Genomic DNA, 27,179 nt, shown 5'->3' with positions numbered 1-27,179 from the left:
AAGACTCTTTGAGGAAGTCAGGCATCAGTTGTTTCTTAGATTGGTCATATTCCTCTATGAATATTTTAACTGTGTCCCCAGAGAGAAGCCAGCATTTTAAGGCCATAAGAGAAAAGGACAGGCAGTTTTCAATCAGTAATGTGATGGAGCTGATGTGAACCCGATCATAAGAAATGAGTGTGTACACATTTTTCCAATTTTCAATTCAGGGACATCAAGTTAAAAGCTTGAAAATGGGGTTAGTGGTGCTATCTACACCAGGGAAATCAGCTACAAAACAAGGTAGAGAACTAGCTGTTAAACACACATGTGCACACTGCTGGTGTCAATATTTTTTATGTACGTATGTATTTACCCTTCTGCAGTTTCAAGTTTTTATTTAAATTCCAGTGGTTCAACATTCAGTGTATTTTATTTTTCAGGCATAGACTTTAGTGATTCATCACTTATATACAACACCCAGTGCTCATCACTTAATACCCATCACCCATTCAACCTATCTCCACGCCCCCTCACTTACAGCAACGCTCAGATTGTTTTCCATGGTTAAAAGTCTGTTTTACCGTTTGTCTCTTTTTTCCCCTCTATGTTCATTTGTTTTGTTTGTTCAATTCTGCAAGAGTGAAATCCTATGGTATTTGTCTTTCTCTGACTTATTTCGCTTAGCATAAAAGGCTCTAGACTTTGTGGGTATACATGTGTATACAGATACATGTGTATACATACACACACACACACACACACACACACACACACACCTCACAACTTCTTTATCACACATGTATCACAACTTTTTTTTTTACCCATTCATCAACTGATAGACATTTGGGCTCTTTCCCATAATTTGGCTGTTGTCGATAGTGCTGCTATAAACATTGGGGTGCATGTGGCCCTTCAAATCAGTTGTTTTTTATCCTTTGGGTAAATACCTAGTAGTGCAATTGCTGGGTCATAGGGTAGTTCTATTTTTAACTTTTTGTAGCACCTCCATACTGTTTTCCAGAATGGCTACAGGAGTTTGCATTCCCACCAACAGTGTTAGAGGGTTCCCCTTTCTCTGCATCCTCACCAACACCTGTTGTTTCTTGTGTTGTTGATTTTAGTCATTCTGATGGATGTGAGGTGGTACGTCATTGTAGTTTTGATTTGGATTTCCCTGATGATGAGTGACGCTGACCATCTTTTCATGTGTTGTTAGCCATCCAGATGTCTTCTCTGGAGAAATGTCTGTTCATGTCTTCTGCCCATTTTTTAAACTGGATTGTTCTGGGCTGTGGAACTTGGTAAGTTCTTTATAAATTTTGGATACTAACCCTCTGTCAGAATGAGAGTCAATATTTGTCATTTAGTCTTTCACCTGGTTCCACTATTTGCAGTCTAGTTCTTCCAGTGCAGAGATGATCTGTTTTACCAGTCCAAAGGAAAACCTCCCATCTTTGCAGAGATGTGTGAGAAGTAGTAGCATAGTCTTGCTGGATGAGGTAGATGGTCTAGGGGTTATGAACAGTCTATTATTAAACAGATTTTCAATCAAAGTTCTGAATCCAACCTTCACCCTCACTTCCATAGGTATGCGATGTTTCTAATTCCTGAGGCTTTGGGGGGATTCTAAGGAACAGTCAGGTTGTTTCTTGATTTGTGACCCTTTGGGCTTAGGATTTGGCTCTCTTGGTTTTGCTAAGTCAATTACACTCACTCATGTGCTATCCATTTCCCAAAAATAAGTTGCTATTTTCGGTCCCTTTCTTTTTGTGTAGTGATTTGTACATTTAAAGTCCCTTTACCGTCATTTTTAGAAGGACTGGGGAGAAAATGATTATGTAAATAAATGTACATATATGAAGCATTATCTTCATCCAACTTTTTAATTAATTATTCATATTGAAAGTATGGTAGGGGTGCCTGGATAGCTCAGTCGGTTAAGCGTCCGACTTTGGCTTAGAACATGATCTCATGGTTCATGAGTTTGAGCCCTGTATCAGGCTCCATGCCGACAGCTCAGAGCCTGGAGCCTGCTTCAGATTCTGTATCTCCCTCTCTCTGCCCCCTGCCCACTCACACTCTGTCTTGCTCTCTCAAAAATAAATAAGCATTATTATTATTATTTTTTTTTAATATGGCAGAATCCTGTGTTACCTCATGATATGGCTTCCAGGGGATCAGCTCTGGCCACTTCCATACCCACATTGTGACTCCCGAAAAGATGTGCCTAAGTCTCAACCATTAGTACCTGTGAAAGTGACCTTGTGAGAAACTGAGGTTTTGTAAATGTAATCAAGGTAAGGTGAGGTCGTATTGGTAGGCTCTCATCCAATGACTAGTGTCCTTCTAGGGGATACATTTCTGTTGTTTAAAGCCACCCATGTGTGGTACTTTGTTAAGGCAGCTCTAGAGAATTAATATAACCCCCAACAATCCACTTCCAAGGTCTGGGTTTTGCACTTTCTTTGGAGTCGGGTGGGCCAAGAGGGAAAAAGGAAGGCTAAGCAGTCAGCATTCATGTAACTCTTTCATCACTAAGCCCTGATCCTGTGGAATACACGTTTAGGTTCTTGCTCTGCCTACATATTCCCAACTCCCTTTGGTATTCAAGTAACAATGCTGTAATGGCATTATAGTACAAAGGCCTCAGATATATAGGTTCAGATGTATTTGTACTTCAACACTGAAAAGCAACAAGTGACAGAGACAGAATAGCAACATTTTGGTTTAAATATTTCACTTCCCAAATTTAGAAAGTTCAATTTTAGTTGGTAGCAAGACCAGTAATTTCAATGATTTCCTGAACTAAGACAGTATTTTCATTGTAAGTTTCTCTGAAAATCAGATACATTATGAATTACAGAGCCCTTTTAATGAGTTCTTATTTTTTCTTACTTTTGGTCATTAGTGAAGGATGCAAAGCATATCATTTGCAGCAATTATTATAAAAACATCTGCACAGTGAGTACATCTAGAACCTAATGTTTCTACTACAGAAATTGAGTGAAAAAAGATATGAGTGGTTAAAAATGGAATATAAATGAAAGAAAGTTGGCAGACACAATTCATAACCCCTGCTTATGCATATTATGATAATGAATCTCTAATTTATATTTATTACTGCACTTATATAATTACATGCTTACAGTTTTGGTTATAATTTTTGCATAATGCCCTTTCTGGTGAAACATAAGTAATTGTCATCTCGGTTAGCATAAGGAAGGTTTGGAGTATAAACAAAGTATAAATAGTCTCCAAATAGTATTAGTGGTAAAAAATTAATCTTTAACAAGGGACCTATTAAGCATTTTTAACTTGGGGAATTAAAAAATTAAAATCTTGAATAATAGAAAGCTAAATATTAAAAATCCCAATTACAACATCCAATATTGTCATCTCTCTCTTTTGAAGTTAGAAGAGCAATGAAATATGATCAAGAACTGAACAGCAGCTTTGTTGGAACTGACAATATGGTTTGTTTAAAACTAGCTGAAATGCACGACAGATTGCCAGGAGGATGGCTGAAGTAATAAAGTGCTAACTAAAAACTTAGAAGATATTCTCATTAAGAGTACAAAGTGTGGCACAAATAAAAACAATACGGTCAAACTTCCTTCATAATCACTTCAACTCACTATTATTCATTTTTATATTCAATACTCCATTATCCATAGAGGCAAAAAAAGACTGAATGAATAAAATCCAAGATCTCATTCAAGAAGCTACTATCTAACCTTTATTCATTTTAACACTTTCACTTACTAACTCCGTTTGTGAAGTATGACCTGTAAAATAAAGTATCAACATGGCTACATTCTCAAGTTCTTCAAAAAAATCTTTAGAATACATTTTCAGAAACTATTACAAGAATTAAAAGATAGAATAAAATTTACATGACACTGTAGTGATTTGTCTTTTCTATCTTCAGAAAGTCTTTGAGAAATCTTTTTAATGAAATATACTGTAAAAGGCTTAAATATGTGAAAAATATGCTTAAGTGGACAAGTAAATACTTTTTAGATGATGAGAGCGCTGTATCTTTAGAAAAATCTTCCAGACAAGGTCTGAGATTAGAAGACCATTCAAGTTGCCTGCTCTACCCTCTAAGGATTATCTTTCAGGTAGAGTATTTTAAATCGTTCATGTAGTGATCCTTGGAATGTAACATAAGTGTTTTAAATAGTAACTAAAGAATTTTATGACTGCTTACAGAAGCAGCTCTTGAAATAACTAGAAAAATTATATTCTTGCTCAAAGAGGAAAAAGGCCATTTCTCTTCTTCCACATGGCATTGCAACTTGGCATATTCTATACAGACAGCACCATGCCCTGAAACTACACCAGTAACTGCATCCATGTATTTGCCTTTGTTTTCCTGTGATTTTACTTTCTTGCTAAGGGGGATGGATTCAGAGAGACATTAACCAAGGTATAGAACAGTTAATAGCTATCTTTGTACGCTCCAGATAATTGGTGGAAAACTGAGCTATCTCCATCAAAAGCCAGCAAATATGTCTTATAAAAACATGAGTAGATGGTAAAGAGATTCAATTTCTCATGAAGAAACTAGACCTTGCCTTCAAAAAAAAAAAAAAATTCACAAACATTTTGTAAATGCAGGCAGTCTCTGCATACAAACATTTTATAATCCTTGAATAGCTATGGTTAGGTAGGTGGTTGCTCAGGTGATCAGATCATCCACTAGTGACTCTAGCTAGGAGAGCTAGGATTTCCTATTACTTGAAAGGGTGTTGGTAAAAGGCTAAGCAGCAACATAGAAAACCCACCAACGTGTGCGGAATCCATGGAACAGAAACCTAGGCAGAAATACTTAAGCAGAAATCAAATATTAATATTTTCTCAGTGACAGAGACCCAACTCTCATCATACCAAGCATTTTTTAAGGATTCATGTGACTGATAAGTATACGAACGTATTTCACAGAGTCAAAGAATTTGAGCTTCAGGGATTGAAATCAGGGTCTTGACACTAGTAATCTCTCCTCCCTTCACCACTTACTTACTCACTTTATTTATTTGTTTGTTTGTTTGTTTGGGTTATATTTTCCTCCCTCCATCTGTAGTCAGGTTCACTCAGTAGGTAAATAACCGCTTCCAGCAGGCCCAGGGCTTCAGTGTATCTGGACAGACCTCTTGCAACCCAGGGAAAACTACCCTTCTAGCACTACTTCAGAGAATTAAGGGTTGTTATTTTAATTATCCTGACATGCATCTCATGCCCAACCTTTGAACCTAATTTTGTATTCAGGGATATAGAATAGTGTCAACGACCACTATGCCAAGAATAGGTGAGTGATTTCTGTTATTTTGATTGCCGGCCTCCCTAAAGCTACCTGGATTCAGGAGTAGATCCCTAAAGAAAAGGAATTACTCTTAGCCAAAAAGGGAAATGAGACAAAAACTACCACAGGCCAGCACGCTCAGACTATGCAATTAAAGAGGATGGGCAAAGTGGACAGTCAGTTTGAGATTATCTAGGCTCTCTTTGGATTATTAGCAACCAGCAATATGACAAAGGTAAATTTCACCTCTGGTTGGTGTAACAAATATCTTCAAATATCTTTTTCTCTCATGTTTGTATGACATTTATTTACTCATCTAAAATTTACTTTCCAATTTAGAACAGATACTAAGTATGAAAATGCATTCTTTTAAGGTGCCAAGATATTTTACTTAATATTTGACTCCATCTTTTATTGTAAAACTTATGGGGGAAATACTTGTTTATTTTCTCTTTGATCAATTCGAACCATCTTAAGACATAAGACAGACACCTATGAAAATAATTTCAATATAAATATTTGCATTCCATTGTTGCATGTGGCCACCCTCAGGAGATGGGACATTTGGCTTTTGGCTCTGAAACCAACACATGGTAAGTGTGACTTTTTAAAAATTAGCATGTGTTGCTGATTGTTATTTCTCCTGGGTAAAAACATGTACAAATTAAGGAAATATACAGTTTCAGTGCAATTTCCGCAATTTCAATGCAAATTTTAAGACATTTAAAAAAACAAACCAGGGATTTGTTTTAGAATTCGAGGTTTCTTTATATCATCACACGTTTATTTTTCTTACTATATTCTTTGCCTTTTTTTTTAAATTTAAAGACATAAACTGAAGCTAGGAAGCTGTATTCACATTCTAAAGAATAGGATTTAAAGAAGAGTGACAGACGGGCAAATGTAGGAAACCCATATTCAAGTATCTTTTCTCTCCAGAACTGAGTATTTTCAAAGTATCTCTCTCATATTCAAGGAGTCTGACACACCGTATGGCTCAATGTCATCAGGCATGAGCTTCAAGAAGGCAGAGACACCAAGTCGGCTTCATTCTACTTTTAGAGACAGGCACTGAGTAGAGTGGCACATAACAAGAATTCAGTAAACACCTTCTCCAAGTGTGAAATGCATGAATGGACTGCATAATAACCTATAGCAAGATGTAACCTTTTCTTTATGAAGAGAAAGAAGTTTGCTATGATGGAAACTATCTAACCAGGAATCTAGACACCTGGGATCTACGCTGTCTACACTTACAATCTCTGACTTATTCTCAATACTATTCTCAATAGTAATAAAAAGGGGATGGATGACTGTGCATGATTTTGAACTCCTTTACAGTTTTTACATATAATCTAAGTGAGATTATTACCCATTTCAAAAAAAAAAAAAAAAAAGAAAAGAAATGTAAATACAGTCCTGCTTTGCCTGTTTGTGTTAACTCATTAATGAGCACCACACGACCTGTAAGGTAAGGGATGCTCACCAGAGCTTCTGTTCTGTATTTTTAATACAGATGAATTAATTTTCACATGGTTTTCTCCTTCACTCCATGCAAACCTCTAGGATTTCCCAATCCCCAAAAGAAGTATCTTAACTACACTATTCTAGAGTAACTTCCTTCTGTACCTTTCCCTCTTTTCCCTCCTCCCCCTTGACAGGACATTACCTGAATTTCCTTAGGTAACAAAGGGACTCCTAGAGTTTACAATCTAAAAGAAAATCTTTTAGAAAACCTTTTTCCTAAAAACCTAAAAGAAAACCTAAAAGAACACCTTTTTCACCTCCCTTTATGTGTGAGTCACACGTGGAAAGAAAAAAACAAGCAAGATCCTTTATCTGAGACAAAACAGGGTGGTGAGGGGTTTCAAGACCCTCTTTTGCCTAATCAGGATTTTTCCACCCTAGAACAAACTACCTTCATCCAAAACTTCCTTCCCTTTTCATATTCTGCTTAACTGAGATTTGAATAACTAGAAAGGAAGAGGAAGAGTAGTGTACTATTGGAAGTGTGGTCGGTAAGACGGCCTGGGCACCGCGGATGGGGAAGGTCCTCTGCTGCCTGCCTCCCCAGCTGTGTTGCAGGCCACTGTCCCAAAGAAGAGCTCACTCTCCTTGCTAATATCCACCACTGCATTTCTGCAAGGGCTTCTTGCCGCTAGAGTTCTCGTCTTCACCCAAAGTGCTTTCAACAATTCAAGTATCATTCCATGTAACCTATTTCAAAGGAAGTCAGCGTAGCTCCCATGTTAAGCCTATGCAGATTCTAGGTCATTTACCGCAGCTTTCAAAGTTTTTACACCATGCCAGGAGGTAGCGAATAGCTTTCACTTCACAGCCAGCACACGCATCGATGTAAAATATGCCATCTGAAAACAAAGTGTCACAAAGCTGTACGTACTCGGGGCACCTGGGTGGCTCTGTCGGCTGAACATGGGACTTTGGCTCAGGTCATGATCTCACCGTTCGTGAGTTCGAGCTCCACATAGGGCTCGCTGTTGTTAGCACAGAACTTGCTTGGGATCCTCTGCCAACCCCCCCCCCCCCCCCATTGCTCACTCTCTAACAAAAATAATAAATCGACTTTTGTAAAAATAAATAAATAAAATAAAATAAAAATGAAAAACATAACAGTACATACTTTTACTACATGCATACATGTAATGTATACACACTGAAATTTTTCTGATTTTTTTTAATCACCGATCTAAAAATAAATAAATGAAACACTGGCTAGCCCAATTAAATCACCATATTTTTAGGGTGAGGAGCAGGCGTCACGCTTTTTTTATGGCGTTCGCCAGGTGATTCCCATGTGTAACTTTGGGACTCTTTTCAGATGGTTCTTTTCGATTTTGGAGCAATACCGTCTTATCACTTGTAAATAAGTTTTTATGTTTTCACTTACAGTTATATTTCTTCTTCTTCTTCTTCTTTTTTTTTTTATGGTACTTCCCCAAAGTTTTAAAACTTCCTGGACTAGTAACCGAAGCAAGCATGTATTAGAAAAGAAAACCAAACGAAAACTGGCCTTTTCCAGCAGCGGAGCCACAGGGAGAAGAGCTGTTGTCTGTGCCGGCAGCCACACGTCCCGAGGGCCTTGTGTCCTCTGCGCAGGTCATCAGACACCTCGCAGCCGCCGCCGCCCAACGCAAAAGCCACAAGGGCCTCATCAAAACAAACGCGTGACCCCTAACCTAGCCGCACTCGCTCCAGTAGAACCTACTGCTTCTGCGCGAGGAGCTGCACATGCGTGGAACGCCACATCTGCGTGAAGGGGGAGGTCACGTGACCCGGATCTCCTCAATTGCCAGAGCGTCTCAGAAGCCCTAGTCGCCCATTATCAGAAACACGTGGATGAGGCTTGTGAGAAAGATTATCAAAGACATGCTCATCCAGCATGACCAGACCCTGCTGGTAGCTGATGCCTGTTGCCTCTAATCCAGAAAGTTCGGAGGCCCTGGTGCCCTTGCTTGCTACCAGAAATCGTACAAATAAACCCATCATGAGGATCAGAGTTCACCTTTATAATAAACAGGGGTTGTGGAACTTAAGGTTATGCAAATAAATAAAAGATTAGCTGTGGCCTATAAATTGATTGCATATTCTATTAAACAGTCACAACTCCCAGTTTGTAAATCCATTGATTTAGAACTGGAGTCATCAAACTATGGCCCATGGGCCAAATGCAGTCTGCCACCTGTTTTTGTAAATGAAATGGTACTGGCACACAACCACACCACTTTTTTGTGCATCATCTATGACTGCTTTCCTACCAGTGGGGTGGCAGAGTTGAGTAGCTGTGACAGAGATTATATGGCCCACAGACTCTAACCTGTTTCTTACCTGGCCTTAGAGAAAGTTGGCCTATCCCCCTTGTTAAGGTAAGTATTTTGTCTTAGGGGGATAGAATTAGGATAAAATCAAAGAGGTTAGAAAATGAATTAGAATCCAAAATTTGAAAGGTCTTGTACTCAAACCTAGGGATTGGATTTTATCTCAGGGGCAATAATGAACGATCCCCAGGTAGGAGTAAAACTCTTTTCTGATCAACAGTCTCCAGCTGGGTTCTAGACCATGAATATAAAGCACAATAGGTAGGGATGAAATTATATCTGGTTCCTTGGGTATATCTTCTGCCATAGAAAATGTTGCCTATGAATCCCCTTTGCACAGCAATGTGCCTTGCTTTGAATGTGAAACTCTTGAATTTATAACTCCCTTCCTATTTTTAGCTAAAGGTTTCTATCTGGGTCTCATAACTGAGTTTCATAACTTTAGACTATATTTAGTGAGCATTAAAGGTAGATTTCCCTTATTCTCTCAGGAGCAGTGGTGTTGGGGATCAACTATGCATCCTGCCTGAAGCTATTGTGGTTTTGATAGGACATAAAATAAGCAGCAAGCCCATTAAATTAAAGGTGGTCAAAAGAACAATAAAAAAAAAGCTCCTTTTTTTTTTTTCAAGCAGGTAATGCTTAATTAATTCATTAGGCTGACATGGTAAACATTTACACTATTCATCTATCTATGAAATATATTTGCTTTTCAGTTATCACAGCAACCATAGAGCTCTTAAAAGCAACTTAGATTCTAGTCACACTTGGTTCAAAGATAGCATTAAAGACCTGTCATTGAACTTGAGAATCACTACTAAAGCCACATTGTTCTGGTGTTATAATCTAAAGCTGCCTTTATGTATCTTTTCATATTCTAAAAGGTATGGTAAGAAAATATGCAGGAGGCAAAAGGTCTCAATTAATTACTGTGTGTTTGCTTTGCCAGGTGGGTTTTATTAACAAAGGTTAGAAAAATAGATCTTCACAACATGCAATAGAGTAGATAAATATATTTAACTTACAAATAAAGGTCCTATAAATGGTTTATGAAAAGATTTCTAAAAGAAAACAAAATTCCAAACCTAAATTATGATTAAATCCGCATTATACATAAAGAAAATGACGGTGGTTTCCAAAGAGAATGGTTATGTGTCAAAGAGAGATGTGAAGAATGCAGAAAGATTAATAAAACCAAGCAGGATCTCATTAATCAAACATCCCCAAGTGGAACGAATGATTTGATTTGAATTTGCTTCTATATACACCAACGATAGAATCTGCTTTTTTTGTGAAGCAGCCAAAATGTCAGCTTGATAAATGGGGTAAGTTTTTCAAAAGTACCTACACTGTAGTTTCTTAATATGTTGATGAATGTAATAGTAAAACTAAGATAAATTGTTTGCTAAAAAAAAAAAAAATCTAAATAAAGCTTTGATCACTGACTAAAAACATTTGATTTTTTTTTAATGACTAGACCAAATAAAACCTTTAAATTGCTGTTTAAAGGATTGAACATACCAGGAAACAACCACATCAAATGATTTCAGTTGGCCTGGAGAACATTGTAGATCAACTAAGACAAATATCTGTTACTAATATCATAGTTAGGGTTTTGAATAATTAATAACAATTTATAAAAATGGAGTAATTGCCTATATATTTCTAGTGTGATATGTACATGCTTGAGGATATTAGTTGTTTCTTTTCTTTTCTCCTGAATCACATGAAAAATGCGGTAAAAATGTATGTCCAAGTCTACCTAAAATAAAACAAGGAAGCAAAGAAGCAAAACAATCTTGCCTATAAAACAGCCCACTTGGGTTTTTTTTTTCAATAGACCGATATATTTTGATAGTTTTGAAAAACACTGCAAACTTTACAATAACAATTAGACACTATTGCTAAGTGAATATAACTATCCAAAACAAAATAACAACAGTAAGACACTATTCCTTGTCTTGTTAATAACATCCCCAGTGACAGTGACCTCACTGATAATCTAGGAAAGGAACAACTTTTGTGACTAATTTTATTATAGATTTTCTGTGAAAATATTCAGTATTTAGTTTCTATTTTATTCAATGGACATTGCTACGGGCCAAACTTTGTACCCCCAAATTCATATGTTGAACCCCTAACCCCCAATGCGTATTTGGAGATAGGGCTCTTGGGAGGTTATTAAGGTTAAATGAGCTCATAGGGGTGGGACCTAATCCAATAGGATTGGTGGCCTTGTAAGAGGAAGAGAGCAAGATCTTCCTTCCCATCCTCTTGCCATCTAAAGACTCAGAAGGAAAGGAGCCAACTAAAAGCCAGGAAGATAATGCTCGCTAGAAACTAAATCTTGATCTTGGACTCCCCAGCCTCCAGAGCTGTGAAAAATAAACAAATTTCTGTTGCTTAATCAATTCTGTCTGTGGTATCTTGTTATAGCAGCCCAGGAGTAAACACACAAGTTCACACTTTATTCTTTTTTTTTTTTTTTTTTTTTTTTTTTTTTTTTTAGTTTTTAAATGTTTTTTATTTATTCTTGGGACAGAGAGAGACAGAGCATGAGCAGGAGAGGAGCAGAGAGAGAGGGAGACACAGAATCCGAAAGCAGGCTGGAGGCTCTGAGCTGACAGCAGAGTCCAATGCGGGGCTTGAACTCAGGAACCATGAGACCATGACCTGAGCCAAAGTTGGATGCTTAACCAACTGAACCACCCAGGCGCCCCACACACTCACACTTTAAATAGTCAAGTACTTCTTCAATGTTTCTCATGAAAAATAGCCATGCCTCCACATTGCGGCTCTCCCCATGCTCCAATTACCAATCACCAGAGCAGTGGTTCTTGACTAGGGAAAACCAACCTTCCCTCCACTGTCAACCCCCACACTGGGCCATTTGGCAATGTTCTGAGACATTTTGGTTATCACTAATGGAAGAAAGGAGAGAGAGTTGCTATTGACATCTGGTGGGTAGAAACCATGATGCTCTTTTTTTTTTTTTTTAAATTTTTTAATGTTTATTTACTTTTGAGAGAGAAAGAGAGATACGGAGTGCAAATGGGGAGGGGCAAAGAGAGAGGGAGACACAGAAGCTGAAACAGGCTCCAGGCTCTGAGCTGTCAGCACAGAACCTGACGCGGGGCTCCAACCCACGGACCGAGATCATAACCTGAGCGAAGTCGGACGCTGAACCGAATCACCCAGATGCCCCAAGGCCATGACACACTTCTGCAATGTGCTCTGCCCAACAGTGATCTGACCCCAAATGTCAGTAATGCCCACGTTGAGGAACATTGACTTATAAGCACTTTTTTTTAAGATTTTATTTTTAAGTAATCTCTACACACAACGTAAGGTACAAACTCAATCTCGAGATCAAGAGTCTCATGCTTTGCTGACTGAGCCTGCTAAGCGTCCCAATCTAGGCAATCTCTTTTAAGCTATAACTTTTTAATGTTTGTCTTCAAATCTGTAAATAAGATGGTTGTTTTCCTGTTTCCTAATTTTCCTTTTAAAAATAGTGTAATCATTAAGGGACAATTCACATACACAACTGTATATGTATATACATATGTATACTAAGGGTATAATTAAATGGTTTTTAGTATATTCACAGAAAAGTACAACTATCACCATGGTCAATTTTCGAACATGTTCATCACCTCAGAAAGAAACCCCTTACACTTTAGCTATCACTCTCTACCACTGCCCCTTCCTTTGTTGACCCTCTGTCCAAGCCGTAAGCAACTACAAATCTACTATCTGGCTCTATCAATTTCCCAATTCTTATTTTTAAGTTTATTTATTTATTTTAAGAGAGAGAGAGAGAGAGAGAGAGAATCCTATGCAGGCTCTGCACCATCAGCACAGAGCCCAATGCAGGGCTCAAACTCATGAACCCCAAGATCACGACCTGAGCCAAAGTCAGATGTCAGACACTTAACGGAGTCAGACACTTAACGGAGGAAGCTCAATTTCCCAGTTCTCACGAATGGAATCATGTAATATGTGGACTCCTGTGACTGGCTTTTTTTGACTTAGCATGTTTTCAAGGTTTATCCAGGCAGCAACATGTTTCAATACTTCATTCCATTGTACAAATACGCCACATTTTGTTTATCCAATTCTTCCAGTGATGGACATTGAGGATGTTTTCATTTTTTGGCTATTATGGACAACGCTGCTATAAACATTTGTGTATAAGTTTCTGTGCGGACATATGCCTCCGTTTCTCTTGGTTATATACCTAGAAGTACTGGGTCATATGGTAATTCTATGTTGAATCATTTGAGGAACTGTCAGCTGTTTTCCAGAGAACCTGCACCATTTTGCATTCCCACCAGTGTAGGTGAGAGTTCTGATTTCTCCACATCTTGGCCAGCACTTATCTTTTTGATTCTGGCCATCCGAGTGGGAGTGAAGTATTATCTTATTGTAGTTTTAATTTGCATTTCCCTGATGATTAATGATGTTGAGCATCTATTCAAGTTCTTACTGGCCATTTGTGTATCTTTCTCGGAGAAATGCCTATTAAGATTTCTGTCTCTCGTCCTATCACAGCAATCCCCTTCAAGAACCTGCACACATAATGGAAGAGAATACAAACTGTACTCCTGTTAAATCAATGTTTTGTTGTTACATTATTAGATTATAACTATGTAAACATTTATGACAGCTGACTCATCTAGTATATTATAATGTCATAACTGACCCCATCCCCCAGAATCATTAGCTTCTTGTTTTCTTCTCTGTACTTCTCAATACTACATCTCAGAACTCTTACTAAGTTGTTACTAATCTCAGGTCAATACCTTAAAATCAATTTTGTCTTCTTGAATAAATCTCTCCTGGAGCCATCTGAAATACTATCTGGGAAACTCTGTTCACAATCACCTAGGATTTCCCTTCACTCTCTTATGTTGAAAACTGGTTTTTTGGGTCTCCTGACTTTGACTTCCTTGGCTTTCTCTCTTGCACTGGAAGAATGCATCTTCAGGACCTTCCTGAGCAAGTGTACATGGGAAACAAAACTGTTGAGAGTTTACTTCATTCTACCCTTCTATTTATTTGATAATTTGGCTGGGAAGAGACTTCAGGGTTGGAAATTATTTTGCCTCGGAGCTTGGAAGAAATGGGTTACTGCCTTCTAGTTTAGTACTGTTATTGCATAGTTCTGTGCCATTCTGACACTTGTCCTTTGTATGAAACTATTCTTTTTTTCTGAAAGTGTTTGGGATCTTCTCTTGGTCCTGGTACTGTAAAATTTAATAATTTAGTTTGAAACTTTTCATCCTTTTCCCTAGTCTTTCAATTCTAGAAAATATTATTTATTTTATTAATTTTTTCCTCTTCTTTGTTTTTTGTCTCCGTTTGTCTTTTTGTTCTTTCACTGGAATTTACTTCATCCTATGTCCAACTCATCTAGTGATTTTTTTTTCTACATCACGTGTTTAACATAGACAACTCTTTTTCCTCTGATTTTTTTTTTAAAGTTGTTTCATGACTGCCGTGAATCCTCTTATCTCTGAGGATATCAGCAATTTTGTTGGTTTATCTATTTATCTTCAAGTTTTAAAATTCTAGTTAGTTAACATATGTGGTAAAATTGGGTTCAGGTGTAGAATTCAGTGATTAATCGCTTACATATAACACCCAATGCTAAATATTTATTTATTTATCCATCCATTTGTTGGTTTGGTGTCCTTGCTTCCATATAACCTCTGTTTTCTCTAAATTGCTTTTAATATGAAAATCTGGATTCTTCAATTGGAAATTTTTAAGTTTATTTATTTATTTTGAGAGAGAGAGAGAGCGTGCACACCTGTCTATGAGTGAGGGGACCAATACGAGAGGGAGAGAGAGAATTCCAAGCAGGCTCCACACTGTCAGCACAGAGCTGGACTCAGGGCTGGAACCCATGAACTGTGAGAACATGACCTGAGCCAAATTCAAGAGTCGCATGCTTAACCGGTTGAGCCACCCAGGCACCCCTGAATTCTTTATTAAAGTCTTTCCTCAAATACTTGGTGAGACTTAGAACTGTCTTTTCATATGTGAGACTGGGACACTAAAAGTTGACTAGAAACTCTAACTGGGAGCGGCTTCTCAATGATGGCCCTGCAGGGTGGTTTTGTTTGGCAGCTTTCTAAGAAAGTATAGCATCTTTCCTTTGGGCTGCTCTCACTCATCGCAGGACTTCTAATCTTTTTGTTAGGTCTAGCCTAGTGCCAGCCTCTGCGAGTGCAGAGCGAAAGTGAGCTGGAATTTCAACCTGCTCTAGTAACATTTCTGTTCATCTCCAGATTTTTTAGAAGTTACCCTTCCTTTCAACTGTGCCTGATATGCCACAGTCAGAAAGCCTGTGTGTTATCCTCTACAAATAATACAATTTAACTGTTCTTATGATATAGAAAGTGGCAGACATCTAGTTGTAAAGAAGGGCAAGGAGTCTGCCGTTTACTTCTTAAACAGTCTTTCGACAAATCTTCCTGTATTAAATATATGTATTTGTGTTTTTGTATAATAGACAATTTGATAGAATTTTGTAGTGTTTCAATAGTTGAATGGGCAAAATAAAATCCACAGAGAAAAATGTGACCTTTTGAAAGCATCCCTTGAAATAACATATAATAAGTCACTCTAGAAAGGAGACAGAAGATACAGGATTTTTGTTCCTGTCACAGATTGTGTCCATAACTTTTCATTATAGTTATTTGATCTTATAATCAACTTAAATACCTGTCTCTCTCACTTGACTGTAAATTCCTAAAGAGCCAGGTTTAGGTGGTAATCTATGTTTTCATATGTATTTCTGCCTCTACGCCACTATAACTGATCGATGGTGGATGTTCAAAAACTTTTGACCAAGTTACTAAATTCTAAGTTCATATTATAACCAGATAAATAATGGAGAAATTTAAACAATAGCTTTTTTTTTGTGCTTCATAAGTCCAAAAATGAGCGATGCTTTATGTATGTACAAACAATAAAAAAGTTAACCAGTCCTGAGGCTTCAGGAAGGTTATTTCCCACGTTAATATGGGTCACAGTGTTTCCCAATTGTATCTACTTGTTGGACTGGTAGAAGAGACTATATACAAATTATTTTTGCATAGTCTGTGCTTAATAAGCAGTAGTTATTATTATTGATGGTCTTGCACTGATAAAACACATGGATGGAGTGACATTGGGTGTGCGGAAACTGAGACAAATAGATGTAAAGTGATCTGGACAAGTCAACCAAAAAGAAAAAAAAAATTCGTCTTATATGCCGTAGTTAATTCCCATGGATACTCCAACATACTGACCTTATTATTCCAAAAGCAATGATAAGATAAAGTTAAATAGGTTTTTCTTTGTGTCTTAGGAAAGATAAAAAGTCAAATCCATTAGTAGCTACAAGTACTAAAATATTTTGTGATTCTAAGGAGGCTGTGTATGTGTCTGGACTAATGTAAACTCAAGTTTGTATTTTGGGTCACTCAGTTTGATAGAGTTCCAACTCCTATCAACCTCTTAACAAGCTCCTTTGTAAAGAGAAGTCTGTGATTTAAGGTGATAGATATGTAAAAATGCTTGTGAGGAATCAACAAGCCAAGACCTCCTATTGTAACTTAATAGTAAAATGAATTCCAGGGCACCTGGGTGGCTTAGTCGGTTGGACATCAGACTTCGGCTCAGGTCATGATCTTGCGGTTTGTGAGTTTGAATCCTGCATTGGGCTCTGTGCTGACAGCTCGGAGCCTGGAGCCTGCTTTGGATTCTGTGTGTGTGCCTCTCTCTCTCTGCCCCTCCCCTGCTTGTGCTCTGTCTCTCAAAAATGAATAAATGTAAAAAAAAAAATTTTTTTTTTAAATAGTAAAATGAACTCCTTTTGGCAAAAGACGACAGAAATGGGAAGAGGTGGGGGAAATTGGTTAAGTAAGGCTCTTTCCCTAAGCATGTGAATAACTTTTTTTCCCTGGACTTGTCCTTTACGCCTATAAAATGGTGCACTAAACAATGTTGACTTCAGAATTGTAAATAACACCCCCATTTTCGCTAGGCTATCATAGAAATAAAAACACAAGCTGAAACTTCAGGATCAGGATATTTATACCACTCTTGTTTCAAACTTTTTGATCAGTTTCAATTTTCAACTTTAATTAGGTCAATAATTCTTTAGTCATTATATTTTCCATTTAGCCTTCCTTCTTAAAAATCTTTAAATTGTTGCTTTCTCTTTCCTCTTTCATTGAGTAGGTTCCTTTCAGAATAAAGACATTAATAAAAACAATCCTATAGAGTACCAATTAAATTATTTCCTAAGGCTTCATAAGACATTTTGGAAATAGGCACTGCATAATTGGCTTATAGAAGACACTAACACTTTAAGGGCCTTTAATGGCAGGCAGCTGGTTAAAGTATGTTTAAATGGACTCTACAAATTCCTTATATTGTTTCCTTCCTTACCTCACCATTTATTTAAAACCCTAATTACAGATAACTGAGAACTATAGTGCTTAAACAAATCCAGTGTGTGTCCTATCAAATAATATTGTTCAGAAATGGTGTTACTTCTTCATTCGAGCACTGACATACATAAATAATAATCAGTTTTAAACCCCACAGTGATGAATATTTACTGGTATGATTTCTAAGATACTACAGAGGTGCATTTGGGAGGCATGAGAGGTTTCTCGATGAGAGAAAGCATTCTGCTGTACTGAGTTCACAATTCACAGTTAACGTAGTAAGTGCCAGATACCAAGCTCCTACATGTGTACTTTGTCCTAAGTGCTTTATGTGCATTACCTTATTTAACCATGACAACAATTCAATATGGTATATACTAATTATTTTTCTCCATTTTACTCATGGGAACACTGAGACTTAAGGTTTACTGCCTATACACAGGTAGAGCTGATGTTCTAAGACGAGGGCCTCTGAATCTAAGCCCTGAAGATGGTTTTCTTCAACTAAGCCAGTAGGGTCTCATGCTGTGGTTTCAATCATGTACCACATGGCTACCATGTGGTTTCATTGGCTCCTTAGAGTAGTTATGTGTTTTTAAATCCATGATTCAATAGTTTCCTTGACTTGGACCAAAGATGTTAACTGATCAAATCAAAAGCTTTACTTTTTTCTAATTACGTGCAAAATTAGTCTACTAGATAAAATCATTTTCAAACTTAAAATGGCGCTAGCTAATAATACTACCAGTTGAAAAAATTTAATGAGCTTGTATCATAAATACACTAATAGGAAACTCACGATCCACTGACTTTGCTAAATCCAACAACTTACTATGACTTGCTGTGCCAGAAATGAATATTTGAAGATGTGCTTTTATTACACATCATCTACCCAATTTAATGTTTGGAAATGGGATCCCCGACTGAGTAAAGTCTACAGGGGGTATGATCCAAATAGAATTACATTCATTTGCTAAAATGGCAAATGTTCATTTTTCTTAAAACTTTTGAAGTCAGGATAACCCCCTTGGGGCTATGGCTTCACCCAGTTTCCAGTCCTACCCAATTTGGGTCCATCCCCCCCAGGCTGCAGAGATGTGTATCAGGCCCTCCATAATGACAGAAGTCTCCCTCCAACCTCCAAATGCCCATTGATTTTTCTTGAAAGCTTTTCAAGCCTCTATTAAACCTGTAGTTTTATTTCCAGTATGATACCCCTTCTTAGGCAAAAATTTTTGTTCAACCCTTCTGGGTCAAAACAGTTCAAGAAAAGTGGAAGCAAAAAATGGTAGAAAGAGGGACCATAGTGGAGAAAATAAACACACGGGCCAACAAGCGTCAAAGTGGGGCCAGTATAGAACAGTGCTGACTTCTAGGTATTAAGGACTTATGACACAGTTCCCTTCCTTCCCTCTAGTGCAGATAGGCTAGGAGAAAACTATGTTAAAAAACCATTTTCTAGTAATACACCAGATATATACATATAAGTATTTCTAAGACGGCCAGTGTTATATGTATCAACTTTGGACATTGGATGATACAGAACTACATGCTTATATTTTATGTTTTATGTTTTCATTTTAGAAACAAAAGTTCCAATGTCAGCCAATGGAATTAACTGTATTAGTATTTTATACTATTCCACAAAAGCACCAATATTTATGGGTGTCTGTCACCTGAACAATACAGGCTTACTGGATAATTTGATAACTTAGGTATATGAATACTAGGTATTTGATGGAATATGTTAAAGATGCATTGCTGTATGTGCGTGTTGGGAGGGTGGAAGGAAGGAGAATGTAGTGACAGCAGAACTAGTGTAGGGTTAGTAGCAGAGTAGGGTGTGGGAAGAGGCAGGGAGGGTGTCTCGTAAAGAGACAGGTGTCAGTTTCTTGGCGGGAAGAGAGTAAGAACTGGCAAGATGAAGACCAAAACAAAAAAGACCAACGATTCCTGAGACAATTTTACTCACAAGTGGTCTCAAACATGCATTTCTGTTTTCTCCATTTGCTCATTTAGATTTCACTTTAGTGTCAATATCCAGTATGTTACTTTGTATCAATATCGTTGTGTACTTTGAAATCACTCTTCATCAGTGTCCCTCAAGCTTTTCAGTGCTGCTCTCTGAGGCCAGAGAAAGATCTCATTATCCTATATAGTGTCACATTCTGATGAAGAATAAACCAGTGATAAATTAATACAGTGCACATTCAAGTTATATGGGATGTATCTCCTTAGCAACAAAGATATGGCAGGTGTGTGTTCAAAACACAAAACACATTAGTTAAGGTAAATGTTACTGAATCCTAAGTCAAAATTCTATTAATGGAGATGTTTATATCACTCAAAGTTGTTTGAACAAAAAGTGCATGACAAAATAAATTGAAAATGAAATTAGGGAAGCATAATGTCTGATTATGAAACAACAATGGCAGCCATTGAAAACTATAAGCAACCCAAAAAGAGGCTGAGAGCTGTCCTACCTAAAATTTTAACCAACTGCCCATGTGAGTATACCCTAAGAGTTTGTAAAAAAAGTTTCAAATGTTAATTGGAGTCAAATGTTCTTCTTAGAATACTGAATTAGAGTCCTGAGTATATTCTAATAGATATTATAATTTTATTCATGAATAAATAATGTATACAAATATAATTTTATTGTGAATAAATTTGTAATATTTATGACTTTTATTTATTTTATTCATGAATAATTTATATAGTTTACTTTTTTGTAAACTTCAACAAGTCATATTTTAAGTTATTTTTAATGTTTATTTATTTATTTTGAGAGACAGAGAGAGGAAGAGAGAGCATGTGTGTATGAGTGGGGGAGGGGCTGACAGAGAGAGCAAGAGAGAGAATTCCAAGCAGGCTCAGTGCTGTCAGCACGGAGCCTAACGTGGGGCTCCATTTCATGAAATGTGACATCATGACCTGAGCTGGAATCAAGAATTGGACCCTGAAACGAATGAGTCACCCAGGTACCCTATATTTGAGTTTTATTTGATTTATTTTTTAAATATTTCTTTTTGAGAGAGAGAGACAGAGAGAGCACAAGCAGAGGAGGGGAGGAGAGAGAGGGAGACACGGAATCCGAAGCAGGCTCCAGGCTCTGAGCTGTCAGCACAGTCGGATGCTTAACTGACTGAGCTACCCAGGTGCCCCAGAGGTTATTTTTAATTAACATTTAAACAAAGTCAAAAATCACAGTACATTATGTACCCACAGGTACCACATAAGGTTTGAGATGCTAAGACCAGTTCATCGTCAGTGATCTATAACCTTCCCTGGTTTTCTTCATTTGCAAAATTGTTGCTAAAATTTTAGCAAAAAGCCTAGACTTCATGCAAAAATATCATCAATCCAATTTTTGTATGAATGTGACTTCTCATCAAAATAGAATCACCTATTCTGTTATTTTCACAGCCTAACTAAGGAAGGTGACTCATGGTAGTTTGGTTTGACTGGTCTACTGTGGTCAGACACACTTTGCTACAACCACCCCCAAAATGAAGAATGTATGGTATTATTATATTCTTATCAAATTATGTTTAAAGATTTATGTTTAACCTTAGAAAACTGGCTACTTGCCAAAATCTCTTGGTTGTTGCTAGAGGTGGTTATTAGGTTTGTCTAACACAGACGCAGGCCAAGGCAAATTTTCTTCCACCCACAAAGTTTCAGAGGGGTATATCCTGCCTTTTAGTTGCCAGGTGAGGCAAACTGCCAGACTCCAGTAGGCTTACTCAGGCAGACGTATGAAAAACTTCGCCCACTCTGATGCTAGAGTAATCATCAATCTTTCAACAGAAAATAAAACACGTAAGAAGGAGGAATTGGTAGCATTTCCCAGTCTGGATGAGGCTGCCAGATCCACATGGGTGAACTCTCCTCCCCTCGGTAGAATATCTTCTTCCATTTCTGGCTCCAGTGAGTCCAAGATGGGCTCACAAGCCAGAACTTTAGTTTCCTTTACTTCCTGTCTTTGTTCCAGGATTAATCTTTCTCTACTCCTCCTTTAACATATCATGTCTATTCCCCAGGCTTTTCCTTTCTCCATTTTCTTACCTATGTTTAAGAGCTTTTGGAGGAATGGAGAACTAGGATGGACTTGATACGTTCTCACACCCACACTGATGCTGTAAATCTGCAGGTAATTACAAACATTTAATTAATTTAAGTTTGCTACACCTTAGAGCCCTACTTTAAGTTCTTCATTGCTTGCTAGAAACAAGTCAATGTATAAAGGTTTGTGATTTACTCCTTTCCAAGATTTTGTTTTTATTTTTATTTTTTAGAAATTATGAGTATTACAGTACTCTATTTAGGCACACAAAATCTCATTATTTATCTAACTAAAATTATATATGACTATACTTTCACTAAAAAGGAAGGAGGAGCTTCAGTTTAATGCACTACTGAGACTCCTTTCCTCTCTACAGAGTCTTGAGAGGATCCTTTCGGTCTTTCATATCCAGACATATTATTTAGTCTTTGATCCACACTTACCGCTTCTAAAATAATTGTGGTTCCAAGCTGCAGAGTTCCTTAATAGGCTGTCCTTCCTTCTGGTGTTTCTGAAACTTGGGCATTAAAAATTCTTACTGAGGCTGAGAATCCTACTGCCTAGAACACTAAGCGCTCTCTCTCTAAGTTAACCACACAGCCTATTTCTCTTACAACTGATCACCTCCCCAGGGACAGAAAAATGAGGCAAGTATGTGTCCCCACTATTCCTAGGATGCCCTAACTCCCTGGACCTTCTAAGCTAAGGACTCTTCTCACTCATAAGTTCAACCCCTACCTCTCCCAGTCTAGACATTAACCCTCAGTATTTTAGGTTTGGGAAAACACAAGCCAGGAAGAGGGCTGACCTTTGTAACTTCTTTAATTCCTAAGACAAAGGAATATAAAAGTGTGGCTACCTTCTGGGAATTTAGGAATATAAAAATAGAACAAAACAGAAACTGTATCTCATTTTAAGCTGTATTTATTTTCTCACCAAATAATGGAAATTGTCAATAATGGAATTTACATTCTACCACCTAAAGAATCAATTTTCCAGGCATGTGGAAGCATTGTAATCAATATCCACACCCCACCAACGTGTCTTTGTAAACTTCTTTCATTTATGATGTATTTTATCATGCTATCTTATTTAATCACTCAACGAACCAGTACTACCCTCATTATCTCTAAATATTCAGGTATTGTGGTTACATAGTCTACAGGATACAGCTAAGTATAAGACTATCAGATGTACCTGAGTTAGAACCCTGATTCTACTACTTATTAGTCTGATAATCAAATCAAATTATTCTTTTCCAATTTTTGACATTTGTCACTATTTACTTTCCTTGACACACAGTCTAATACAACCTCTTTAATGATGTATTTTTACATTTTTACCTGTTTTATTTTTATCCCATTTCTATCAGTAAAAATTAATGCACATTGTGCTTTAACTATTTCATCAATTCCCACTGAATCATAATTTCCCTGTTTGTATATCTAATCTATCTTATCTATCGTATCTTTCTTTAATCCCATATCCATAGAACATTTCCCCCAATATCACTATCAAACATAAAACAATATTTAAAAATGAGTTAATCCACTTTTTTCCCCATCTTCTGCTAGATCCCAGACAAACGTCTTACAAGTTCTAAGTTTCCCTTTAGTGTCAACAAAGTGAATGTTTTCTCATTTTCCTAGAATATGATCTTCATGAGGTCAAATTCAATTCTCTTCCCCCGTTTTGTTCTCTGCATTCCTTGCTTTACCAATTTCACCTCAACAATGAATGGTAAATAATCAGATTTAGTAGGAGTTTTCATATTCAAAATCAATAAGTCTTTTTAGTTTAATCCAAACGAACTCAATCATCCACACTATTAATATTGACATGTCTGGACACCCTCCCTCTATTCTGCAGAGATTTACTCTAGCCCATTATCTTTGTAAAGCAAAGACCAAGTTTTATTTACACTATTTGAGGTTACACTTGAGTCAACCCATAGAAAATATGTTAAAGAAATATCCAGAGCCAAGAAAATCAACTGTCTGCATTTATCGAATCCCCCTTCAAAGTTAAACAAATATGGTATTGAATATGAAGGTCACCGATCACTTAGAGAAGGGGAAACACCCACATTCACAGTTGTATAAGATAGATGATACTTTGATCACTGCTTTGAAGGACTGATCAAATTGTTAATATCTTCAAATGGTAATTCTGTTCAATTCCCATAGGCTAACTTCTGAATCCCTGTGCATATGTGATATATATAATGTACACAAGCACGATCAGGCAACACTTCACTTTAGCATTTTATATTTATCCTTTCAAAATCGGGGGAAGTAGAGCGCTCTTGCTCTTTCTTCTCCTTTTGTTGATTCTTTATAAATTGGGGCGAATCTTTTCCAAAAAGTAAATATAATAACATATTCTAAGGGTGAACAAGAAGTTACTATTGGACATTCCATTCATTCCGTTCATTTATTCAGGAAACATATGATCTTTTAAGTGATTTTTTTGGTTTGTTTTGTATTATAGAATAGCCACCAGCTTCAGTACACTCTCTATTATTACATTCGGAGAGATTCTAATGAGAAAATACTTAAAAGGGCTAAAATAAAATATCTCAAAATATAATTACTTAACATTCCTTTATCATCTACCATCAGAGATTCATTTTTTAATCAGGTAGTTTGGAGGAGTTGACTAGGAGAAACTCCAACTATTTCTTAGGATCAATAATCCTCAACATTCCACAAAAGAACTGGAAAATATATACAAAGACAAATTGACAACAACAAAAAAATGTAAACAGCCCAACAGAAAACCAGCGTAAAAGATGATTGGACTTTCACCAAAGAGGAAATAAAAGCATCAATACATAAGAAAAGTTTTCAGCCTTATTACTGACAAAATTATAACAATTCAGAGGTTCAATGAGTCTTCATTTTAGACTCACCATATCGGAAAAAATAAAGATATAAGATAATGCTACTGTTGATGAATATGTGAATCAAAAGGAATGCTCTGGAACCAGCAAAGACCCTGAATAGCCAAAGTAATGTTTTGAAAAGCAAAGCAAAGTGAGACGCATCACAATTTCGTCTGTATTATGAAGCTGTAATCATCAAGATAATGTGGTACTGGCACAAAAACAGACACAAAAACAATGGTACAGAATAGAGAACTCAGAAATGGACCCACACCTGTATGGTCAACTAATCTTCAACAAAGTTGTAAAGAATATCCAATAGAAAAAAAAAAAACAGTCTCTTCAAATGGTGCTGGGAAAACTGGACACTGACATGCAGAAAAATGAAACTGGACAGCTTTCTTACACCATGCACAAAAATAAATGCAAAATGGATGAAAGATCTAAATGTGAGATGTAAAACCCATCAAAATCCTAGAGGAGAACCCAGGTGGCAACCTCTTTGACCTTGACTGTAGCAACTTCTTACTAGACACAGCTCTAGAGGCAAGGGAAACAAAAGCGAAAATGAACTCTTGGGACTTTTTTTGTTTTTGTTTTTTTATCAAGATAAAAAGCTTCTGCACAGCAAAGGAAACAATCAACAAAACTAAAAGGCAACTGACAGAATGGGAGAAGATGTTTGCAAATGACATATTGGATAAAGGGCTGGTATCAGAAATCTCTAAAGAACTTACCAAACTCAACACCCAAAACACAAAAATCCAATGAAGAAATGAGCAGAAGACATGAACAGACATTTCTCCAAAGAAGACATACAAATGGCTAACAGACACATGAAAAAATGTTCACCCTCACTCATCATCAGGGAAATACAAATCAAAACCACAATGAGATACCACTTCACACCTGTCAGAAGAGCTAAAATTTAACAACTCAGGAAACAACAGATGTCAAGGATGTGGAGAAAGGGGAACTCTCTTACACTGTTTGTGGGAATACAAACTGGTGCAGCCACTCTGGAAAACAGTATGGAGGTTCCTCAAAAAGTTAAAAATAGAACTAACCTATGAACCAGCAATTACACTACTTGGTATTTATCCAAAGGATACAAAAATACTGATTCAAAGGGGCACATGTACCCCAATGTTTGCAGCAGCACCTTCGACAATAGCCAAGTTATAGAAAGAGCTGAAATGTCTATCAACTGATGGATGGATAAAGAAGATGTGGTAAATATTCATACAATGGAATATTATTCGACCATCAAAAAAGAATGAAATTTTACCATTAGCAATGATGCGGATAGAACTAGAGTATATTACACTAGGTGAAATAAGTCAGTTAGAGAAAGAAAAATACCATATGATTTCACTCATATGTGGAATTTAAGAAACAAAACAGATGAACTTAGGGGAAAGGAAGGAAAAATAAAATAAGATAAAACAAAGTGGGAGGCATAAGAGACTCTTAACCATAGAGAACAAACTGAGGGTTGCTGGAGGGGAGGCAGGTGGAGGGATGGGCTAAATGGGTGATGGGAATTAAGAAGGGCACTTGTTGTGATGAACACAGGGTATTCTATGTAAGTGATTAATCACTAAATTCTATTCCTGCAACCAATACTACACTATATGTAAACTAACTTGAATTTAAATAAAAATTTGGAAGAAATTTAAAAAAAAAGTTTGTGGCTAAGTGTGTTCCTTTTTCCTTTTTTCCCCCCAGTCACTTAAATGGGTTTGAAAGAACAAACTACCTGATAAAAGTCACAGCATCTTTTCCCCACTATAGAGATAAATGTATGTGTTTTATCAGCTAAAATGATCTATAACTGAATTATATCTATCTTCTTTGCTCTTTGCTATTTACTACCCATCTCTCTCACCAGAGGCAGATAGGTTCCCCATATAAGAAGCTGAGGTTCTCCATATAAGAATACTGAGCTCACAACAGTACAGTCATGAGTTGCCCAGGTTGCAGTGCAAATCCATGAAAGAATCAGCTCATATGACTTTTACAGATGCGAAGACCCCTAGAGATACCTAGGCTTACCTGTTTTACACATGAGGAGACTGGATCTCCTTCTTGCATCCTTATGATGCGTTCTCATTTTTTTTTTTCTGGGATATACTAACTTCTCCTACCATGTGTTAGCAAATTCTATTTGATTTTCATTACTAAATTTATGTAACAATTATATTTATGATTCTTCAATTATATGTATTTGAATTAAAATGAATCTTACCTAATTTTCACTGGGCAAGTAAAGTAATTTTTGTTAATCTATAATTAAGACATAAAATCAAAACAGTCACTACGATACATTTTAATAGAAGTATTAATAGTTTATATTAATATAGCTCAATCAATTAGCAAAGCACATTAAAATAGGATTGTATTATAATAAACGTTCTTATTATGGGAAAACAATTTAATTTAATTTATTATTATTTTTTTTAACGTTAGGGGAACCTGGATGGCTCAGTCAGTTAAAGGTCCAACTTCAGCTCAGGTCATGAAGTCTCGGTTTGTGAGTTCGAGCCCCACATTGGGCACTGTGCTGACAGCTCAGAGCCTGGAGCCTGCTTTGGATTCTGTGTCTCTCTCTCTGCCCCTCCCCCATTCACACTCTGTCTTTCTTGCCAGCCAGGGAGGGTCG

The 27,179-nt window shown here is 36.9% G+C and overlaps 1 protein-coding gene across 2 annotated transcripts in view; it reads right to left on the bottom strand.

The window, feature by feature from the left end:
- The window catches only part of SEMA3E (semaphorin 3E), a 237,766-nt gene that overhangs the window by 141,002 nt on the left and 69,585 nt on the right, over nucleotides 1–27,179 (bottom strand). The window contains exon 1 of one of the 2 annotated variants that reach the window (XM_053218534.1): nucleotides 8,193–8,837. The exons of the other annotated variant lie outside the window; for it this stretch is intronic. The gene's annotated coding sequence lies outside the window, so the exon portion shown is untranslated. Of the gene's footprint in view, nucleotides 1–8,192; nucleotides 8,838–27,179 lie in introns of those variants that run through there. 2 annotated transcript variants of the gene reach the window in all.

The sequence above is a fragment of the Acinonyx jubatus genome, chromosome A2 (assembly GCF_027475565.1).
Source record: "Acinonyx jubatus isolate Ajub_Pintada_27869175 chromosome A2, VMU_Ajub_asm_v1.0, whole genome shotgun sequence".
In the NCBI taxonomy this organism is placed as follows: domain Eukaryota; kingdom Metazoa; phylum Chordata; class Mammalia; order Carnivora; family Felidae; genus Acinonyx; species Acinonyx jubatus.
This window is presented reverse-complemented; position numbering and strand designations above follow the sequence as displayed.